The sequence below is a fragment of the Nematolebias whitei genome, chromosome 2 (assembly GCF_014905685.2).
Source record: "Nematolebias whitei isolate Nwh7 chromosome 2, NemWhi1, whole genome shotgun sequence".
NCBI lineage: Eukaryota > Metazoa > Chordata > Actinopteri > Cyprinodontiformes > Rivulidae > Nematolebias > Nematolebias whitei.
The window spans coordinates 41976895-41983415 of NC_056499.1; positions in this window are offsets into that span (position 1 = coordinate 41976895).

A 6521-nucleotide genomic window follows, 5' to 3' on the forward strand; every position below is an offset into this window, starting at 1 on the left:
CACACTCCATTGTGTGATATCGTTTTGATCATCGTGTATCGTCCCAGATACACTCAGCATTTCTTTGAAGAGTTTATAAATAAATTTTAAAAACTTGAAATTGAAGAAACTATAATAGTATACACAGACACAAAAATACTGTATACCATGAATTAAAAAATACACAATAAAAAAAATACATACTGTAGAAAATAAATACAGTCAATATAAGACATTTCTAAATTGTGTCAACATAAGAACTCTTAAGAAAATCTGTGCTCAACAACTGTAATTTGATCAAGACACAGATTTCTCTGCACTACTGTCAAGGAAGATCTGAACCTTTTTGAATAAGACAGTTTACATTATTACACTTCAAGAAACACACATTGAAATGCACAACGTCAGGTAAAGTTTTACCCTTCTTTAAATAAGTGAATCCACACCATACAGTGTAGATGACACATTAACACTGTCCAAGCTACATCACTAGATCTTTGCCTTCATTCATGATTCTAGCCTAATATTTCTTTCCCATGTAGTAGTTTAGTTTTAGAAGAATTTCAATCTTCAAAATGGTAATATTTTCTGCAGAAAACCAAATATGTCATCCAACACAGTTAAATGTAAGCAACAGTTAGTGTCTTCTGTTATTAATTAATAGTAAGACTATCTTGCAACAGACTATAGCCTATAACACATTTCACACTCCAAGAGATGACACAGCTGCACACCTTTATGTTTTGCTTGTTTCTCCTCATCTTGATGATTTAGTGAAATTCAATACGTACTGAGTGCAAATTTGACATTACACAACCTAATAAATGCTTTGTGAAAAGTCGGTTTAGTTTTAACTGATCATAGCAAACAAAGATTAAACTTGTGCAACCAAAAGTAACAACATATATCTACATATAAACCACAAAACAGAAACATATAGCATTGCACATTGATCTTTAATTTAACCATTAAGCATACAATGTAATTATGACCACAAATGGACGATTTACCTACAGTTACCTTGGTATAGATGAACATGTGGTACTTCCTGTTTATCACTGTTGTATTCGGCTGCTCATGAGGTTGCCTGCCGGTCTTTATCCATATTTTATATTTTTCTAGACTTCATTTAGGTTTTAGAAATGTAATAAATTATATTCCACCCTCTAAACACTCGGGGCATGCATGTCTGAGTTGCATGTTCCCACTGACGATGTTTAAACATTTTTCCTAATGATTTTTCACAAAATGCCTCTGACTGCAAAGTGTTGGTAATGCAAAATCCCAACATTGTTGTCAGAAGAAAAGGGGGTGCAGCTCCTGCAGGTAAGGGGCGTTTTACTTCAGGACAAATTGCAATCACCGATTGATCAGTTGCTGATAATCCTTCTGGATTGATTGACATGTCGTGTCATGTCGCTTGTATTAGATGCATCCCTGGCTCAGCAAGGGAGATGAGAGAATCCCCCCCCCCCCTCCTTCTTTCACAACCTGTGTGTCAGACCTCAGCAGAAGCTGCACGTCCTACACCTGACCTGCGCCACTGAGAGTCAGTCATTCTGAGCTGGAGAGCAACCGATTATTTGTCCTGCATGCACGTGCAGCTGCTGTTTACTTGTGCAACCTGCAAATATGTTTTTGCTCTTTACATCCGATCAAAAAACGATTTAGTTGGATGAGATGAGAGGCAGAGCTCTGCAGTAATGTCCAGCCAGGAAACACTTAGGCCTTCCAGGGTAAGTAAAAGACATTCTCAGTGAATTTATTTTTCTCGTAAGACAATTCCTCAAAATGATGATGAAGCTGCCCAGTCCCCACTCAGATGTGATTTTTCAGAAATTAGGCAGGCAGAGCGAAACCAGAAGAGGTGTGGAGCAGAACTCCACTGGTCTGAAGTGCAGTGTAACATTAAATGTGTGTCTCCCTCATGCCATTTACTAAACATAAAGAATTAACGCAGTTTAGCAATCCCCTCTGTGATTAACAATTATTTTAAACTAACTACAAAGTTGCTGTACTGTAGATCATCAATATTCTCTCAGTAATAAATCTGTTTATTGTTGTTTAATCCCGCAAACAAGTTGTCGTGCACTAATGTCATCAGTTCATACAGGGCTGCAGCACCGCACTTTATTTTATCACAGGTTCTCCAGCCCGGTGCTGTTATGATCTCGCTCGTTGGTTTAAAGGTAGACCAGACGTGGGGTGTCTTCAACCCCTCTTGCCGCCTTGGTGCGTCCTCTGAATGGACCAAGGCGGCCATTGAAAGGGTCTACAGAGGCTCTCAAATATAAAAATGGAGCACCACCTAGTAAGCTAATACAAAATTTTAAAGTTTAAGAAACAAGTTAAAAAAAAGAACATCAGTGAGAGGAATGCAATATTTTATGATGTGATGATTATGGGATCAAAATAATGAATTTATAGTGGATTTTACCAGTGGTCAACATTTCCTCTAAGAAACACAAGGGGGTAGTAATGTTACTGTGGGGTTATGGGAGCATAAATAACTAAATAAATTCTGACAAAATAATGGGAAAAAAAAAGTTTAGATGGATTTTTTGGACTTTTTTTCAGAAAAGATCATATCATTATGTTTTTTACACACAAAAGAAAGAAAAAAATATAAACATCAATTAAATAAATGAGTGGCTGGTCTTACAGTCAGCCATTCATTAACCCCTGGAAAGTTTCAACCTGCCAGGGGTTAACAGGACACTTAAGTAAAGATTGGTCTGTGGAATTGTAGATTTAGTGGGATTTCTGCATAAACCATCATACAGTATGAACGTAGTTATAAGGCTTTGCTTGCTCTCTCCATTTAACAAGCTTGTCAGTCATGTTGTTCTTTGTGGTAACATGGTTGTAGATGAGCAAACTTCCTGTTGCTCTAATATATAACATTCCTTGTGCTTAAAGCCTGTTTCCTTTTATCTGCAGGTTGCTCTGTGATCCTAACACGTGTAGTTCACTGAACTCTACACGCCACAGTTGTTCTTCTGTAATTCTTAACTAAGACAAGACAAGTATTGTTTATACTCACATATATCACACGGTCACATACAATTAGTAAAATTACATTGTTTGTTTAAAAAGCTAATAAAATGTCAATGTTCATTTTTAAACCTACTCTAGAAAATAAATCATTAGTCTTTTCTTGTGTGGAAAAAAAAGTACCATATGTTTCATATTTGTGGAATTATGTTTATTTAACTCAATCTGACATAATTTCATTAACCCTCCATCAATACATCATTTGTCTAATTAATCAGTTTTACTATTGGAATTGACAGTATCTAGGACTGACCATACATGGCAGTAGAATCTAAATGAAGCCATCACCACTTGTTTCCATTTTGCTGGGCAACATTTTTAAGTACTTTGGTCAGAAATAGAACTTTGTCAAAGGAAACTGTAACTGTGAGCCATTTTGTACCATTTGAGAAGCAGTAATGTCAAAGTGATAAAAAAAAAAAAATTCTTTCACCGATTAATTTGTTCTGTGATGGACTTGCGACCTGTCCAGGGTGTACCGTGTCCCTCGCACAGTAATTGCTGGACATGGGCACCGGCGACTCCCCTGACACAAAATGGAAGAAGCGGGTAAAGATAATGGATGGATGGATTTGCCAAAATATATCAAATTTCTCCTACAGACAGATCAGATTACATTAGCTACCCAGTATTCTATGTTGAAATAATACATCCCAGTTCTTCTAAAAAGGACAGGGAACCCTTTTTTTTCCCCATCTCTGACTTCATATAGTTTAGTAAATTTAAATAAATTTAGGTGTGTTCATTTTATTTTAGCATTCTCAGAGATCATTGTAATTTGTCCATCTTGAAATGATGTACTCATGATCATCCATCTATTCATTTTCTCATGCGTTCATGTTTCCCATATTTTTTGCTGTATAAGTCACATTTTTTTTTGTTTGGGCATAATTTCCATACCCTGTGACTTATACGCCGAAGTGACATATTTATGGATTTTTATCTATATTTATAAACCAATTTTGGCTGAGATATGTCTGTTTTCATTCATTCTGACTGAGAAAAAAATTACACTACCATTTTCAGCTACTAGATAGCACTCGAGTAGTAAGGCATGCTGTTGTATCATGTAATAGGTACAAGTGGCTATTAATGACATAATCAGCTTGCCATAGGCTGCCACCGTCGTCTGCCTGGAGTAACCAAATCTGCTTCATTTGGCTGTGCCGCCCTGGCGAAATGCAGCTGATTTGACTGTCAAAGTGCATTAATTAAGTAAAAGTTCAACTGAGACACCTTTACTATAAAGTTGAGATAACAAATAATTGTTTTAGGTGGTTATATTGTTAATTTTTGAAGAAATGGATCTAGTCACCCTCTGCACATTCAAGTTTCTACATATCGGCTTTTGAAAATACAGCTGATTTGAATGTCAAAGTGCATTTATTAAGCAAACGTTAGACTGAGACACACCTTTACTATAATTATGAGCAAACACATAATTGTTTTTAAGTGTTAATCTAGTTAAATTCCTGTTAAAGTCCTCCCGTGCACGCTCCCACGGCCGCCATTTGGCAGCCCATTTATTTTTGGCACAACACCGGCCCTATTTTCCGGGTTCGGCCCACATTTCCGGGTTATCAGCGGTGACGCGTAACAAGCACGATGCGTCAGTGATGATGTATAATAGATGTAATGCATTTATGGATTTTTCCACTTGATTCGACATATTTGGATTGATGCGACTAATAGGCCAGCGCCACATGTACGGCGGAAAATACGCTATGTCATGGAGGCAACAGGTCTGGAAGGGAAATATCCTGAAGGTAGTGAAGATACCGTATGAAATCCTTCAAGCAATGGATTTGCCTCAAGGTCTCCTCCCAGCAGAACATGCCCAAAAAAATCCAGAAGACGGCACCCATAAAGTATCCTAATCTGAACCTCGTCAGTTTTCTTCTTGTAAGATAAAAGAGCAGTGGCTGTATTCTGAGCTCCCCTTGGATGACAGCACTCCTCAAAAGCTGAAAACAGTCAACCTACAAAGGAATCTTATTTTGGCCATTCTATCCAGGATCTTTTTTCCATCATATCCACCTCTCATGACCATATGTATGGGTTAAAGCATAGTGAAACTGAGACCTTTGTCTTTGGACTTAACTCTTCTTCATGACAGACCAGAGCAACACCATTATTACTACAAATGAGGCCTCGAACTGTTGACCCATCTTCCATTTTACCCTACCATCCTTCATGAACAACGTCCCAGATTCTTGAACTCCTTCTCCTGAGGCAACGATTCATACCTGACCTGGATGATTGATCATTTTTAAATAAAATAAACATATCAATGTGATGATACCATGGGGTTGTGGTAATTCTGTAGTGTGTTCTGTGGTCTTATGGCTGTGATGGTTGACGGTTCTATGGTCGAGCACAGGTTGCATCAGGGACTGGCATCTGGCACAAAACAGATGCCAAATCTATGCTCTCTGCAAAAGGGATCAGCTGAAAGAAAAACAACAACAACAACAACAGCACTCATGACACCATGAACAGCCATAAAATATATTGAAAAAAAGAGAATTGCAATTTTTATTCATATTCATTTACAGTATGAACTACAATCTCAGGTATCAATAATCGAACATTATCCTTCGTAAAATTCAACTCCCTACAAGCACTGTCTTTTTTATTGTTTTTGTTTTGCTTTTTTTGTATTTTTTAAACAACAGGAGCACATGTAAAATTATGATCTGAAGATTTTTTTTGCATTATCTTTTGAAAATATTTTTTTGTAGAAATTTTGCCATGTGATGATTATTCTCTCCAAAAAATGAGAGAGAATGTACCCACATACAATAACCCTCCCCATTAATGGACAGTTGGCAGAATAACACACAGGAATTGTATCACCTTGGCTGAGGGTTTTGCACCAAAAAAGGAAAGCAAACAAATTCAGTCTGCTGGTATGTCAAGTCCCACATTCTGCATGACAGTCTTCATTCATTTTCATCCCAGCACTTAAAAACCTCCCCACATAATCTGTCCTGTCTAAACAACTACAGTACCAATACACAGATATTTCATTCATTCTGATTAACTCACAACCCTCAAATACATATATCAAAAAATTCTGAATGTTTTTTAACTGTAGCCAGTATGAACATTGAATCATTTTCCACCAAAAGCGTTGAAAAGGAATTGAGCATTGGGAAAAAAAAAAAAAAAAGGGAAAGAATGGCTTACTCATGGTCATTACCATTTACCTCCCTGTTCTCGTCATTCATAGTGAAAGGCTGGTGGTGAATAGATTCTGTTTCAGCTGCTCTTGCCTTTTTTCTTCTGTTCTTAGCTTATATCAAATTAAAAAATACATTCTAATTTGATGTTCATCTTGTTCCTCACGTCATCACACCATTATAAAAATACCTTAATAAAGTCAGAACACTGCCAATAATTTACAATTTGGTGACTCAGTTTTGAGAGTCAGAAAGTCTGATGTGATTAGTTGGATGGCAAAAAAGGTTAAACAAAGAGGGCTTTAT